At 31.4% G+C, this 17,744-nt stretch overlaps 2 long non-coding RNA genes and 1 pseudogene across 6 annotated transcripts; all 3 read left to right on the plus strand.

Moving 5' to 3' along the window:
- The first annotated feature begins 669 nt into the window (after positions 1–669).
- Positions 670–2,826, plus strand: LOC145139120 (vacuolar sorting protein 3-like; annotated as a pseudogene).
- A 2,322-nt stretch (positions 2,827–5,148) lies between these two features.
- Positions 5,149–9,448, plus strand: LOC145138836 (uncharacterized). Of its 4 annotated transcripts, none has more exons than XR_013721756.1 (6): positions 5,149–6,031; positions 6,361–6,498; positions 7,158–7,232; positions 7,435–7,490; positions 7,827–7,877; positions 8,013–9,448. It is a non-coding gene; the product is annotated as an uncharacterized LOC145138836 (long non-coding RNA). The 4 variants fall into 4 exon arrangements; XR_013721754.1 differs by lacking the exon at positions 7,827–7,877 and having other exon boundaries at positions 8,013–9,122; positions 9,270–9,448; XR_013721755.1 differs by lacking the exon at positions 7,827–7,877 and having other exon boundaries at positions 5,149–5,651; positions 5,922–6,031.
- A 1,526-nt stretch (positions 9,449–10,974) lies between these two features.
- On the plus strand, positions 10,975–14,300 carry LOC145140781 (uncharacterized). 2 transcript variants are annotated; one of them, XR_013722282.1, is made up of 4 exons: positions 10,975–11,598; positions 11,684–11,765; positions 12,123–13,968; positions 14,074–14,300. It is a non-coding gene; the product is annotated as an uncharacterized LOC145140781 (long non-coding RNA). The 2 variants fall into 2 exon arrangements; XR_013722281.1 differs by having other exon boundaries at positions 10,982–11,598; positions 12,449–13,968.
- The last annotated feature ends 3,444 nt before the right edge of the window (positions 14,301–17,744 follow it).

Here is a 17,744-nt window from a genome sequence, read left to right on the forward strand (position 1 = left end):
ACGCCTTCGAGACGACGATTCATTTGATCAGGATAAACATCGGTCTTAATCGTATGGTCCCAATCTTCCTTTATTGCAGCAACGAAAGCGACATCGAATGGTTCGCTGTCAACACCGGCTTTGTTTGGGAACTCGCCCCTCGTTTCGGTGCCATGGTCGTCTTCCCCGAAGTAAAAACCCTAATCACTCTACTCTACATTAATTTCTTCACTTGCAGACCTTTAATAATACAATTTTATCAAAATCTGCGTGATTTGATTTAGCATCGATATTATTGTGAATCGATGCCATATGGGAGCCGGAAAGAGGCATACAAGGGTGCTGATTGCTACAAGATTTTAAGGAATGGAGGCACATAACATGAGTTTCACAATCGGAATCAGAATCAAGTAAGTGATGAAATTTTGTGAGTGGTGATGAACTAAATTAATAAACAATAGTTTACTTCTATCCTCTGATCCTCTTTAAGTTTCTCTCTCTCTGTCTCTTTTTCTTCCATTTTGGTTTTTGAAGCTTAGGAATGTAGTAGCTGTCTTTCTTTATGTACTGCTAGTGGTTTATATGTGCATATTATATTCAAAGGTGTTTTTTATCAGTATTTTAGGTTGTGTTTATCCAAGTCTAGGTAATTAGCAGATTGGACATTTATGCTTGGACATTTATGCTGCTATGATTTTAGTGGGGCTTGTTGGTAGGAGTAATGAGAGTAATGAGAGTTATGATAGTGTTACAGGTACTCTTGTGACCATGAAAGACATTCAATGTGTTGATTTACTTAAAGAGATGGTCTGGATTGATGATTCCATTGTTGTGGGTAGTTCAAATGGTTATTATTTGTGTTCATGTGTTACAGGTCAAGGTGGTTTGATCTTTTCATTGCCAGACATGAGTACACCATGTCTTAAGGTTTTAAAAAAAGAGTATAAAGTCCTTATGCTTGTTGATAATGTTGGGATTATTGTTGACTCTTAAGGGCAACCAGTGGGTGGAAGTTTGGTCTTTCATGGATCTCCAGATGGTATATGGGAGATAGGCACAAGTGTCATTTCTCTTCACAATGGAAAAATGGAGTTGTATCTTAAAAAAATCCCGGAAATGTGTTCATAAGATTGTGTTTTCGGTAGAAGGAACTGGTCAACGTGTCATAGCAGATGATGAAGATGAAACTAGCAAGGTGGTGGTTGTAGCAACATCATCCAAGGTAATTTGCTACTTGAAAGTACCCTCTGAAGAACAAATTAAGGTTTTTTTTAGAAAGAAGGATTTCAAGGAGGCAATTTCTTTGGTTGAGGAGCTTCATGATGATGGTGAAATAACAAAGGAAGCAATGTCATTTGTTCATGCTCAAGTAGGATTCTTGTTAATGTTTGACTTGCATTTTGAAGAAGCAGTTGACCACTTTCTATTATCAGAAACCATGCAGCCTTCTGAGATCTTTCCATTCATCATGTCAGATCCAAATCGTTGGTCATTGCTGGTATGCTTACATATTTAATTAATAATTGATATATTTTCATTGATAAAAAATAATATTACTGAAATTAAAGTTGTTTTTAAGGTACCTAGGAATCGTTATTGGGGTTTACATCCTCCACCTGCCCCCTTGGAAACTGTTATTGACAATGGATTGATAGCTATTCAAAGAGCTATTTTTCTTAAAAAAGCAGGTTTGGAGACAGCTGTAGATGATGATTTCCTTTTGAATCCTCCAAATAGAGATGATTTAATTGACTCTGCTATAAAAAAAACTTAATCAATTTTATATATTCTAGACTGTTATTAACTTATTTGTTTCAAGAAGTTTATTTCTTCGATTTGATTTTATTACAACAAATTCAGACCAACAATTTCAACTGTTCTTATTTTACTATTTTCTTTAACTTTATAGGTACTTAAAGGCTTCACGTGAGAAAGAGCTGACACCATCTGTGAAGGAGGGCGTTAACACGTTATTAATGTATCTTTATAGAGCTCTGAATTTAGTTGATGAAATGGAGAGTCTTGCTTCTTCTAAAAATTGGTGCATAGTGGTATGGTTGTAATTATTTTATTCAGAATTGAGAAAAGATAATTAATAAAAACATAATTAAACTAAGTAGTTTTAATGGGTAATGCAGGAAGAGTTGGAAACTTTACTGAATGAGTCATGGCATTTAAGGACACTTGCTTTTCTTTGTGAAAGCAAAGGGATGAGTTCTAAGGCTCTTGCCATTTGGAGAATATTGGCAAGAAACTATTCATCCGGGTTTTGGAAGGACCAAACACGGATAAATGAAACAAGTGGGGAAGGTGTAAACATTATATCTGGTAAAGAGACTGCATAAACTGAAGCTTCAAGGATTCTTGACGAATTATCTGATAAAGATCTCATTCTGCAACATCTTGGATGGGTATGCTTTTAAACAATCACTCCCTCTTTTCTTTTTGAATTAGTATATTGAAATCGACATGATAATATTTGATCTGATCACAAACGATAAGATGCTTTAGTGCTTATTATGTTTTTTTTTTTGTTAATTAGCACTGGTAGGAGTCCTAATTTCTTAATATTTATTTCTATTAACAACCTGACACTTTGTTAATATGTATTTTGATTATTAAAATCATTCTATGAGAAATTTGATTTGGATTTCATCAACATTAGGACAAAAGCTTGTGAGGTGTTGCAGAGAGAAGATGACCTAAATGAGATTGTCTAGGTATGTTGGTGCTTTAATTATATTATATATGTTCCATTTTATGAGAATTATATATGTATATGAATATTTGATGGTGGTAGTTTGCTGGTTGTAGCTGGTGGGTAAAGATGCATTATCTGGTGGGTGAATAACATGTAATTCACATATGAATTACATGTGATTTCCATGTAAATCACACGTAATTGACATATGATTCACTTGTAATTCACATGTAAATCACAAGTGAATCACATATGAATTAGATGTGATTCACATGTAGATCACAAGTGAATCACATAAGAATTACATGTAAATAACATGTAATTTACATATGAATTAGACGTGATTCACATGTACTTCACATATGATTCACTTGTGATTCACATGTAAATCACAAGTGAATAACATATGAATTACATGTGATTCACATGTAAATCACATATGAATTACATGTGATTCACATGTAAATAACATGTAATTCACTTATGAATTACATGTGATTCACATGTAAAGTACATGTAATTCACATATGATTCACATGTAAATCACAAGTGAATCACATATGAATACATGTAATTCACATATGATTCACATGTAAATCACATATGAATTACATGTGATTCACATGTAAATCACATATGAATTATATGTGATTCACATGTAAATAACATGTCATTCACATATGAATTACATGTGATTCACATGTAAATCACATGTAATTCACATATGATTCATTTGTGATTCACATGTAAATTACAAGTGAATCACATAGGAATTACATGTGATTCACAAGTGAATCACATATGAATTAAATGTGATTCACATGTAAATTACATGTAATTCACATATTAATCACATGTAAATCACAAGTGAATAACATATGAATTACATGTGATTCACATGTAAATCACAAGTGAATCACATATGAATTACGTGTATATGCACACATGCATTTTGTGCGAGTGTTCTTCGTTAATTATTTTTTAAAATTTTCTTGCGAATTTCACATTTGAATCTTAAAAGATACAATCACATATGATATCACATTATATAATCACATGTGAATCTTACATAATATATACATGCGTATTTTTGTGAGTGTTCTTGCATTAATCATTTTTTTTTAATTTTCTTGTAGATTTTGAAGAATTTGTGGAAAATATTGAAGATGTGAAAAATGATAAATCGAAGAAAATATGAAAATCTTGATATGAAGAAATGATAACATTATGTATCTTTGTAGTTTTTTTATTTTTTATATTTTATTTTGTATCGAATAAAATACTTGTAGTATTATGTTTATATATTGATTAATAAAAATGAGATTTTTTTATGATTTACTTACAAATATTATAGTATAAGAAATATGCATATATGCACTTAAAACGTTGTTTTTATTTTTTTTTTGTTAAAAAATAGAGTTTTTTTTAATATTCTAGTTATTTTTTTTATTTAATTTACTGATTTTTAAAAATTTACTTTAAAAAAATGAAAAATTACAGTTTTTTTTTAAAATGCAGTTTTTTTAAAAAGATTGAAGTTTTTTTTGAAAAATATGCAGTTTTTTTGAAAAATTTGCAGGTTTTTTTTTTTGAAAAAAATGCAATTTTTTTTTGAAAAAATTACAGTTTTTTTTAGAAAATATTTTTTTTTCAATTTTTTTTAATAAATCATGTTTTCTGAAAATATTTAAAAAAAATCGAAAATTATTTTTTTTTCAAAAAAAAATTTCGAAATTTTATTTATTATGTTAATTTTTAGATATTTTTATTAATATTTCTAATAACAAAAAAAAATTAAACATTAAATGTGATCGGTAAGATGACGATTATGCCCTTAATGGATTAATTTTGAACTAACGCTCTACCTTTAGCTCTTAGGTTCTCGGGAAACTATGAGTAGTCAACCGATCTCAACCCTATATATATATATATATATATATATATATATATATATATATATATATATATGAGAAATTAAATTACCTCCTACCTTTTATGCCTATATTTATTCCTACCCACTAAAATTATAACAAATCACCATTCAATTTAATTTTATTTGATATATTCCTAATATAGCCTTAATTAGTTAGTTAAAAAAATATGGAATATATATATATATATATATATATATATATATATATATATATATATATATATATATATATATATATATATATCTTTATACCTTAATAAGCATTTACCCCTAAATGCTGAATTTTAAGAGGTACAATCTTTAAGGCATCATATACAACAACTTTATGCAATTCTAGAAAAATCAGATCGGTCAACCGCTGGAAAAATCAACCAAAAGAATCGGATGGTTTATTAGCTTATCTTTGACTTTTGACTAAGTCCCTTGTAATCCCATTTTCTCAGAGTTATCTATTTCCACTGTTTGACTTAGTCCCTTTAAATCCCCAGAATTTCACCCATCTGCTTTATCAAGTTAACTGTCGGCACCTATATCGGCAACCTCACCTCTTTCCTTTGTATGTTGCGTGACTTGCGTTTCACCACAATTGGCTCAAATTGAGTGAATCATCCATTTTCTCAGGTTCACCAACACCACCCATCCTCCTTCTCTCCACCCACCATCAACCTTCATCATGGCTCAATATTGGCTCCGGCTTCTGTGAAACCATTCCTCTCCCTCTTCTCTCTATCATCGCTCCTTATCTCTAACCCTAACTAGCCGTCAGCCCACTCACCATCTCTAACTCCCCAGCAGAGCCATGATATCACGCCATAATTTGACCACACACCCAACACCACTCAAGACCACCACACCATCGCTATCAGACCCACCAGAAAGCCTAACCTCCGCCTCTCTTCTATTTACCATAACGATCCTCCCTTCTGTCATTCTCAAACCTTTATCCCCATTATCAAGAGATCCTTATGTTTTTTTTTGTAGATCTGGAGACACAAGGTTGAGGGAGTATAAAACAATTATGCCATCAACACTACCTCTGTAAGTCAGATAAACATCTTATTCTTTTTAAAATTGTTTGTATGTGATCATGATTAGATATTTTATCATATGGTTCTAATTGATCAACCCCTTTTTTTCTCCTGGATGGCGCATATACTAAATGGAATACAATTTTGGTTGAATTGAAGAAGCTTGAATAAGAAACTCGCATCTTAGAGTTTTAATCATTAATATATTTATGTTTTCGTAACAAATTTCTATTTTTATTGGTTTTCTTGTTGATTTGGCATATGTATGGCTGAATTGAAGAAGCTTGAACAAGAAACATGAGCAACTGACAAGTGAGAAGAAGGATTTTGGGCCTGAAGAGTCATTATCTCATTTAGTTGTTACCATACCGTGAACTTTTACACTGCAAGGTATAGTTAACATGCTAACATTGTTCTTTGTTTCATATTCAATTTAAATCTTAATTCTTTGTTTGTGAGTCAGAATTCAGGTAATTGCAAGGTGGTAATAACACAAACCCTAGAATGCCTAATCTCCTTTTGACTTGAATCAAATTTTCATTTTTCTAATTTTTATAGATTGTATGACATCAAAGTTTCGATTACCTTTTGATTAACTCAGATGACTGTTATTCATTTCAATCTTTCTCCTTTTAAAGTCTTTCAAGTATATGTATTTGGGAAAAATAATCAAGTGCATTGCCTTTTTATGATCTCAAGAATTATACTTGACATTTCAGGTAACTAATAGTATCCATGGCACCTTATGCTGAAACAGACTAATAGCAGCAGTGCTCAAGTAACAACAGGTCGACAGAAATAGTGCAAGTTGCATCACCTAAGATAGTGCAATGATATTTTTGAGTATTTTCATATAGGTAATAACAACAACAACTCTTTTTTCTTAGATAGTGGATAAACATAAGAAATAACATTATACTTTCAACTTTTAATCTGAGTTAGCTGTTCTTGACTTTGTCCTTTTTCTATTCTTGGTTAGTTGGTTTTTAGTTTGGTAGAAGTTGGGTTCTTGGCTTCAGTTTGTGAGTTTGTTGATTTTGATGGTAGAAGTAGACAACTCTACTATTTTTCATATGTTTTCATCTGTAACAAATTATATGAATTTTTATTCAGGAATATGAAAAAGTCAAAGGAGAACTTCATGAATGACATTCAATTATCTTTATTATCATGGGTGGATGACATTGATTTCTTGGTTAAGCCTTCCTCCTTTTTCATCAAAATCTTGACCATTTTACCATTGGTGAGGGCTTTGATGAAATTCACCCTTGTATTAACTCAAGAAGTGATAGTTACATTATATACATGTTGTGTGGAGACTTACTCCTTTTTTAATTAAATCTTAACCATATTTCCCTTGGTGATGCTTTGTTGAAATTCAACTTTTTTTTGTGCTGCTATGTTGTGTAATGTAGTGTGAAGATCCCAAATAAGTGAGACTCCAAAAATGATTATTTGACAACTGAAGAAAGTCTAGACTTTACCAATTTATGCAACATTATGTTATCCTTTGCAGTACCTTAGATCTAAAAGCCGAACAACTACTACACCACTACCACTCTGCTTCCGTCACTTTCTCATCATCGTGTAGGTATGTAAAATCATCTAATATCCCCTGCTAATTAAGGGTCTAAATACAAAAACGAATGGTTAGTTTTTTTTTCATTAGAAGCACTTACCCTATTGATCTTTGTTTTCCTTATTCATGTTATATTTTGACATTATAATCTAATTTTTGTGTTTGATTTCCCCAAACTAATTTGAGTTTCATTTTCGTTTTAAAATCTGAACAGCTACAAGATGTTAAAAGCAACCTTGAAATCGTAGTATCGATCTTCATATACATCAGGTATGAAAGAGTTCAAATTCTTGATATTTTACATGTTATTTTTGTATTTTACATTATGTGTCCGGTTTATAGATACGAAGAAACTGTTTGATGAAATGCCTGAAAGAGGATTTAAAAAAAATAGAGTTTTCGTTGGTAGAGTTGCTATCAAGTAGTGATGATTTGATCATCTTTTCTCTTCTTTTTTACCCGAAGTTCTAGAAATCTGACCATTTTTGTTTTGAGATGATTTAACATTTTGAACACTTCTTCTGCATAACAGTATTGGATTGAACTTCTTTTGTGTGAAATTTGGTGTAAAGATTTAATTATGTGTTTTTTAATGACTCTTTTTAGGAGAGAAAATAAAATCTTGGATTATTATTTTTCTATTCTGGAACACACAAGGTATCTTTTAGTAAGCACTCATATTTCACATAAACATAGCTAACTGATTTGAGTAAATCTCAATTTTTTTTCACAATCATTTTTAAGATCTCTAATTTTTGTTGAATTGTGTTTCACTATTTCTTGAGTTTATAGCCTAATGGTGTAAGAGGTTCTGAAGCCCATGAAAGATCCTGCTCAAGCTTGTGGATAGACCTACTAGAAGTCACAATCCTTAAAAGAAAACTGGTTTATTATTCACAATATGTTGTCAATTTATTCAGAGTACATATAATCATACTCTCTTGCCTTTCTCTACAGATATAAATAAATAGATTCATGTTTCAATTAAGAGTATAGTTTACACCGACCAAAATCTTTATCGTATTCTTGGCCTTTTTTATGAATATTGACTAACCAGAATGAATGGTAAGTAGTCATTATTTGTTGGCAATCGATTTAGAGTATATATGAAATAACCTATTCATGAAAGATTGCATTTTTACATGTCTATTTAGGCCACCAGAGTTCATACCTATTTAATATTTAAAGATATTTAATCAGTTATTTTACACAAAATTTGATAGGGGCATCATAAGGAGCAACATTCTTGAAAAAACTGCCTTTTTCCTTTATTTTGTAGCTCTAACCTCAGGCATCATTTCTGTTTTGGATCTTAGAAATCAAAAACGTCACCATTTGGCCTTGATTTTGTTCCCTTTGCCTTTTGATTTTGAAGAAATCCATTCCATTGATGAAGGTTAGAGAATAAATTTCTTCAAAAAACTAGAGAATAAAATTTTATTATAATTTTTATGGCTATCAATGAGCTTTTATTATCCACGAACTCAAGTTAGTCATCCAAAAGAGGGTAGCATTGTCATTTGTCCAAGAACTCAATTAACTAATCTATACCATTTCTACTAATACACAGTCAAATGATGTAAAACATATTTGGAATTGAGGTATGTATCTATTTATTGTGTTTTTTCTGTTTTTATTGCATTAGAGTTGATGCACATTTCAGATGGTAATGGTTGAACATACGTTCTTGGTTTTGACTTAAAGTAGGATGTTATTACAGAAATAAATGATGTCATTAACATTTTTGAGCTTTTGAATATGTGAAACAAAGTAATTGTAAAGCATCAGAGACAGATGTGAAATCATGTGTATAACTTTGGGGTTTTGTTGTTAGAATATGTGATGGGAAAAAGACAAACGCATCCAACTTTTATGAAACGGGGCTAGAATATTGTTGGTCAGGTATGCATTTATATTTATTGACTAAAGTGTTATACAAATTGGTAATTTCTTTCTTTCATTTTGTGATTCTGAACAGTAATATTGCTTTTATCTATAATCCCAAGTAGGTTCATGATTTATAATATTTCTTTTTCGTGTTTGTTACAGGTTACCGTACAAAATTTGAGTGGGTTGTGATTATGTGTAAAGAAATGAGTTCATTACTATTACAGGCAATGTCTATCATCATTTCGCTGTAATACCATTGTACTTATATTTTTTTACCTATAATAGCAACATATTTAGATTTATTTAACCAAAATAGTAATCAACCTTTTTATCCATAACTGCACAGTAGTTATATTTTATTATTACATGTAAAAGGCATTGTGGTTATATTTTTCTTTGCCGATAACAATAAGGTATGGCCACTGATCTAATATTTTTAAGAAATGTGGTAGTTTATTTTTATTTTGTTTGGTACCGGTTTTTAATGATGAATGACCACGTGGAGGAAAACTCTGGCAGTTTGTTAATATTAATATGCTTCATAGTCTATCCAATATTGGTACGTTATTATTAATCGTTTGGTTATTAATAATCAGGTGCTTAGGAGATCTGGAAACCATTAGTGTGCAATTGTTTATACTTTACGATCTAAGCAGGGCACTTGAGGTAGGAGGTGGAATCCCCAACAATACATTACCTTTATTTTTTTTATGTACACAATATAATTTAAAAAGTATATGAAATTGAGCCTTGTCCTTTCTTTTAACGAAAATTGGCTTAATTTTTTATTTATTGGTTTAGAATAAAATAAAAGATGAATCATGCATAATATTGAAAAAAACGAAAATTTGTAATTGTTAATTTGACGACGTTGCCATTCCTTACTTAATAATATGTGGCACTTTCAAAGTTTCTATGGGACATAACAAAGGATCATACGGAGAGCATCCAACTTATCTAAATGTAACTTTATCTTTGAACAAACGAGTCAATGGCATTAAATTAAAAAAAACTTACAATTAATTATTTTTGGTATTACTATTAGCTAAAATGTCACTCATATACGAGGGCTTTGATTATTTTTTTATGTTAAATTGTGCCTGTTATTTTTCGTAAAAGAAATATTATTCATATTCTATTTTGTCAGAAAAAGTTAAATTTAATAGTTTATTGCTAATGAATAGAATGACTAGAAGCAAAACCAGTCGAAAGAAAATAGTTTGTTGTTATCCAATTCAATCACCTTATTTTGTTTTATTGTCCTAGCCGGTTTACAAAATTTCCTACTATGTTTGTTTGTTGTAACTATTTTGTGAAAGGCCTTTATCTCTTAAGGTAATATAGTTCACTTAAGTTTATAATAAAAGCTAGCAACATATATAAATAGTTTTTTAATGTATGTTGGATGTTTTATGTATCCGTAATGTGTTGTTTTGAGTATGACATGTTTTTTAGAATTATATTTGCCAAAATGGATTATTTGACAATATGAATTACACCCATACATACTCACCCACCCACCCTACCCCCCACAAAAAATGTCCCACCCATGTCAGATGTTTTATGTGTCCGTCATGTGTTATTTCAAAAGAACTATTCGTCATCAAAAACTAATTTTTGAAATAAATTATTCACACCCGTCGCTTGGCGCGGGTAAACGGCTAGCACCTTAAAAAACATTTAGCATGTTTTGCTGAATTTTAAGAGGTACACTCTATAAAACAACCTTTACAACAACTTTATGCATTACAAAAAATCTTATCGACAGGAGAATCAGTCAAAGATGAACCACAATTCCTAAATTCCAGCCAATTGAATTGGTCAACTAGAAAAAGTCAAGCCAAAGTTAAGGAAGCAGTTGTTACTAATTTACATATTTTCGGTTAGTTGGCGTGATATGCGGAGCCGTGATTTAACGAGGAGTTCAAATTTTGAAAAATCATTTTATTATCTCCTCTAATTGCCGACCGTATTCTATAAATTACTTACATCCTCTAATTTCTCTTTGCTCTCTTTCAGTGCTTGATGTGTTCTTCTTTGATTTCATTTTGATTTTTTGGTTTATATTAACATAAGGTTTAGGTTTATGATTTCCTGCAGGTTCCTGACGACGAACACCGTTGTCACAATCTACGTCATTCCCAAACAACATCGGTGGATCTGGACTCTAAAACCCCTTTAATGTCAGCCACATCCTAAGCCCTATATCCTCCACAACCATTAATCTATCTAAGGAGCTCCAATTTATCGTCGTTTTTCATCATAACCAGCGCACAACCACCCTTATCCACCCTAAAATTCAATCGGAAGAGTGACAACCTTTACAGGTGCCAAAACCAGATTCCGTCTTCCGACAGCTGGCTATATGTGGCTCGAGTGAATGTGTTTGACTATGGCTCACTGTGGTGTCATGTTTTGTTGAAGGTTCGACTGTGGTGGTGGGTTTCGATTGAGATGATGGATTAAATGTCTACCTCCGACCGTGGTGGTGGGTTTCATTCTCCTATTTCTTTGTGCTCTCTCTCTCTCTCTCTGCTTTATGTGTTCATCTTCAATTCCATGTTGGTTTGCAGGTTCATATTAACAGAAGGTTTATGGAAGTGGTGGTGATGGTGGTTGAAACAACGACATATCTTCCCTGTCAGGTAGTACCAGGTAGAGCCCTAACGCGATTTATGTTTTGTAGCCCTAATTTGTTATATTTTTTCAAGTTTCGTTTCGATTTTGGGATCTTGCACTTTTCGATTTTCTGTGTTGACCTAAGACACAACTTCATATCTCTCGCTGTAATCTCCATTAAAAACCCTAGCTTAGAGCTCCCAGAGCTCCCATGTACCCTAACCATGAATGTTTTGAGCGAGCGACCTCGGCCTAGATTCGATTTCAAGCTGTAAACCTCCTTCTTTTTCTTTTCACTTTTTAAATTTAGCATCATTTTAAGAACTGGATTTTTTAATCTTTGAGTCCTAATAATCTTCTTATATATGTTCTTGGATCTTTATAAATTTGCAGATATGGATGTGATTCAGACTTATGATGCGAACCATAAAATCAAGTGTTCCTTATGATTAGTATTATTTATTTACATTTAGTAAATTGTGGTCTCAATTCAAGGATTTCTGTTTTTTGAAGATCTCCACTCAGACCTTCACCATATATGCTCTATTTATTAGTTCTCTTTTCAACTTTTAATGTTTAGTAGATTTCAAATGTTTTGTTTTATGCTCATCAATGGAGAAATTTTGGGTATATACGGATGGTTCAGATGATGAAATGAACTTTAATGTTCTTTGAATTTGTTTTGACTGAATGGTTGTTTTTATTTTGTTTTATTGTAGAATGATGATGATGGACTTCTAAAGTATCAAACAAAAGCTACCCCCTGATTCAGATTCTTTTTTACAGCTATATGATACTTTTACTGGTTCACATGTTCAATGTATGAATTGAAGTTGCTTAATCCTTTTCCTTTTTTCAGAATGGGCAGCTGAGATATGGTGAATATGGCCTCATATATTGTATCAAATTCCATCATCAACTTAGCTATAAAGTTTATTTTATGGCTTTGTGATTTGGATGTGATGTCGATCATGACAAAGTTATCAGATCCAGCTGTACACATCGTTGTTCTCCTCCTGCTCTGCCACTAAAGTGGTTTTTTCTTTCGCCATTTCAGCTTTCTTTCATTCTATTTAATTTAAGAAGAATGATACCCTTGAAGCTTTCCCTCATACACATACAAAACACGACACTTATGCACAAGTTACAGAAACAAAGATGGAAGAAAATATTGGTGATGTTTTACTTCTAAAATTTGTATTGTCTACAAATGGTATTCAAATGATGCTTTAATCCAATAATGGATTTAAAAGAGAATGTAATATTTTGTGCCTGGTTTTAAAAGGGAATGTCATTTTTTATTCTTGACGCCAATTATTTTATACTCTTATGAACTCTTTTCTGTATGATATTATTTGTTTTGCTGTAGGAAGCTGCTACTATGATTTTGTAGGACTGAAGACCTCAGTTAAATGTCGAAGAATTCTAATGTAATTAGCTAATTATAGGATATGTGTCCTTCTGAAAAGAAGAGATGAAAGATATGTTACAGAGGGTTTTTCCCTTTAAAGATTTGGGTATAATCTAAAATGGTTTCATTTTGGTTTTAAATGGAACCTTTGTTTTAAGACGTAAACATTTTTAATGAAAAAGGGGTGTATAGACATTTTCATTATGTTTCATACAACATCACATGTTTTAACTGTTGGATTACAAAGATAAGTGGAATTTGAAAGGTTAGGTATTTGATGAATTTATGTTTGGATCTTATGGTCCAAAGAAATTTAGATACAGAGGATAATACACGTGAATGGTGAAACGAGAAAAAATAATTTCTCTAATAGGGGAAAAGGCATTAGTAAAAGCCCAACACTATATTTTGAGAAGTCACTAAAACTTCGAAATTGAAAACGTGAAGTAATATAAATAGAAACTACTTAAATTTGTGTATGACTAAAATAATATTAAAACATTATTTTAGTTTATGTATTGAAAAATTGGGCATTAGTACAATCTTAACACTATATTGGTTCCAAAGCCCAAACAAAAACTGATTCCAATCGGTTCCAATCTTTTGGAATAGGAAATGGTCCCGATCATATCAGTTCTTGCTCTAAAAATTCTCTAGCACCAGATTCCGCTTGTAAAGGTTAATACCCGGTCCCTATGCTCATCATCCCCAATAACTTATATTCAAGTGTGACATAATATTGAATGATTATTTTCTAAATAATTATAGCAGTTGCAATGGATGTAGAAAAAGGAGAAGATGATTATGATGACACAACTTCGGCCCAAGGTGATGTTAGTTGTATATCTTCTCTTTCTCACTTTGTTTGTTTGTGATAATTATTTTTATATAACTCGAGTTGAAGTTTGTGTTATGGTTTTAACCTTTGTGTAGAGGATGCCCTCAAGATTCGTACAAGTCATCTTTAGTCTATCACAAAGGGGATGCCCTCAAGATTCGTACAAGTCATCTTTAGTCTATAATAGAGAATAGATCAATTGGTGGTGCACTACATCCAAAAAAAGAATTGGTGCAATTATTGACCAACTTGTGAAGTTTTTTTTTTTTTTTTTTGGGTGAAGACACGTTTGTTTAATATTTGAGGTTTTTTTTTTGCTTAATTACCTATTGAGCCAAATCTATTTTGATATAAAGTGTTGCAAGAACTAACAATTTACTTTCAATTTTGGTTAAATATATACTTTTAGTTAAGTTAAAAATATATAATATTTAATAGAAATTATATGCATGCATGTCTATGTTAAGTATTTGCAATAATAGGCCTACAAAATCATTTACTTGGTGATAATCTTTTATACAAATGCAATTATTTGGACAAATAGTAGGTTTATAAGTTAGAAGTAAATAAATTATGGATTAATCTTGTATTTATTGGAAAATACAATATGTTTTCATTCTACATGCCACGTTATCGATATACACACCTTCAAGGAAACCATTCGCCAAATGACAGTTTCTACGAGATGACTCTTATTGCTAATTGTTTTGATGTAGTAAACTATTTGCACAAAAAAAACTAATCGTCTCTAGAAATTAATTTTAGAAAAAAGTATTCGCACTTGTCGCTTGGCGCAGGTAAACGGCTAGTATATATATATATATATATATATATATATATATATATATATATATATATATATATATATATATATATATATATATATATATATATACCTTAAAAACATTTACCATGTTTTGCTGAATTTTAAGAGGTACAAAGGTTTATGCAATATGTACAATAATTTTATGCATCAAAATCTTATGCGGTAAATAAAAGAAAAAGTCAGACGGTATTCCACATGAATCGGTCAACACCAACTGCCCTTTATATTAACATCTCATCTCTCACATCCTCTGTCAGTGTTAGGTCAGAACTCGCACGCAGACACCGAAAACCAATAACCACCATCGTCGGATCATTCACTCACCGCCATCTTCCTTCTCTCACTGAAAAGTAGAAGCCCTAACGAAAAACTCATTTACCACTGCCACCCCCATTCACCGGTCACCATCACAACATCGCTTACTTGCGTCGGAGGCCACCCTTCATCACTGTTATTGTGGATGTTTGACCGTTAGCTTCTCTTTCCCAACTCAACAAATCAGAAAATCGAGCAGGTAACACATTCTGTACCTTTTGTTTACATCCATAAAACCTAAATCGAACGCTCCCCCTACCACCACTTTCATCACCTTCAAATCAGTCACTGCAATTGGCTGTGATCTTCTACTTATGCTTTCTTATTTATGTTTTCTTCAAATCAGTCACTGCAATTGGCTGTCATTATCAATTCCCGTTTTGTGAGAATCTGTCTTCCAAATTGTCGACGAACACAACTGTCACTCTCTGTTTTTGATTTATATAGGTGTTGTGTGTTTAATTTGTTTCTTTAGGGTTATCTTTTATATTGATTTCGAGTTTAATTTGCTCTTACCCTTCCATATGTTGTGTAGATTTTAATTTGATGGTTTACTTTGGTGTCTCTATACATATGTGTTCCAGTAATCGAAGGGTTATTTTCTTTGGTGTATCCGTACATAGGAGGTTAATGAAATTCTGGAAGAAAATCATTTTGTCCTCAAACTTCCCTTTCTCTATCTTTCTTCTTGAAGCGAAATCCACCATTGTCTCAGGTGACAAAAAACAATAACACTATCTCCATCTCCGACAAGAATGAAGGTAATATTCTCGAGTTTAGCTTTATTTTATTTATATCCGTTTATCGTTTAATTGTTTCTTTTTTTCGTGAATCAGATTTTGGATGAAGAGTAACACTATCACCGCCTCTACTCAAATTGGTAATAAACCCTCTCTCTGTATATGTACATAAAAATCGCGTCCTACCTCTGGCTCTCTATTCCAAATTTCGGGTTATTCCAACAAGAGCTGGAACAACTTTTGGGTTTTTTTTTTAAAAAAAAATTGTGTTTTCCAAAGTATGAACATTTTTTTGGGTTTTATATCTAAATCTGGATTTTCCAGTATGAACGGGAACGATTTTTGTGTGTTTCTTCAGTTTAATATCATAATTGTGATGATATGTTGACTATTTTATGTTTATTATTTTAGATCTGACAATCGTTTCTCTCCATTCACACCTTTTCTTTTTGTGGATCTTGCCAATGCCACCTATATATATATATATATATATATATATATATATATATATATATATATATTCTTATTTAAGATCTGGCCATCTACATATTCAGATAAAGCTCGAGTCTTTGGTGTGAACTAATTGTTTTGGAAGGACGAGTTAAGGCTAAACGGCTTCCTTCTTTGACATCATCTCTTAGGTGCTGTTTGTTTTTTTAGAAAAACCTCTTCAAACCACTATCACTAGAGGGCCAAATTATGTCATTTGCTTTAAACTTTTATCTTTCGTGTGATAGTTATGTCTTACTAGGAAATATTTTTCTGGTGTTAAGTGAACCCATATCACTAGAGGGCCACTATTGATAATTTGTTGGAGGGTCTTAACAAGACAACTATAGTTAGGAGAAAATTACTTTTCTTCATTAAGCATGACATTTAATTAGGTTTATGAGGCAATTGTGTGAAAAAGATATATTTAATTGTATTTTAAATCCTTTAAAGATATATATAAAAACAAAACAAAATCTAAAAATTTGCTTTTTCTAATTAGCAAAACTTTTCCTGCTTTTCGAAACTGTTCATTGTTTTGTTATGTTTTTTGTGGTTTTGCAGTTTATTGATTTGTGAGTGTAGTTGAGGATGATCTTGTTCAATACTCAAGCTATCCATCTTGGTTAATTATAATTGATTTCATTAGCTTAGAGGTTGTTGCTGGTAACTTCAGGTGCCTCTTTATAAGTTATACTTTCATTGTTTCATACTTCAACATTTTATGAGTTCACATTATTTTAAAGATTTTAGTTTGTTTTGTTTTCAAGGTTCAATTTGGATGTGGGATTGTTGTAGTTGGTGGCAATAAGCTAGATTGGGGATTTGTGGTTGTTTTGATTCTATCTGGTACCATTTTTTTCAGTTTCATGAAAAACCTTACCTATTATAGCATTGAACTTCTTTGTATGATAGCATTCTTGATTTTTTTTTCCTATTAAATTGATTTTGATTTGGATAGGTTTAGTTGGCTAGATTTTACAAGGTATTATGCTGTAACATGATTAAATAAAAAGTAGGGTGTTATAATAATCAACTCAATGAAAGTACATTGATATTTCTTTATGGCTACATGTGTGTAAAATAGTTTAAAAGAAGGCACTTAGGTTTTGATGGATGAAAAAAAAAAATAAACATGCCTGAATTTTGTACTTTATAAAAAAAGAAACCATTATCTACGTAATGGGGAAAGAACAAGACAAGCCTTTGTTGTTTCATCTATTTTACCCAAAACACTTTCATGTCAACCTTTTTTGGATCTAAACTATAAGTATGTGGCGATTTCTGAGGTTTTTGAATTTTTTTTACTCAAACACATTCCTATTTTTTCATTTTTTACTCGAACATTGAGTATGGTGTTTTTCTCTGTTGTATTTTTTGTCCCAAATACTAAGTA

This window comes from Lactuca virosa, chromosome 9 (assembly GCF_052849685.1).
Source record: "Lactuca virosa cultivar CGN04683 chromosome 9, Lactuca_virosa_CGN04683_v6, whole genome shotgun sequence".
Lineage (NCBI taxonomy): Eukaryota > Viridiplantae > Streptophyta > Magnoliopsida > Asterales > Asteraceae > Lactuca > Lactuca virosa.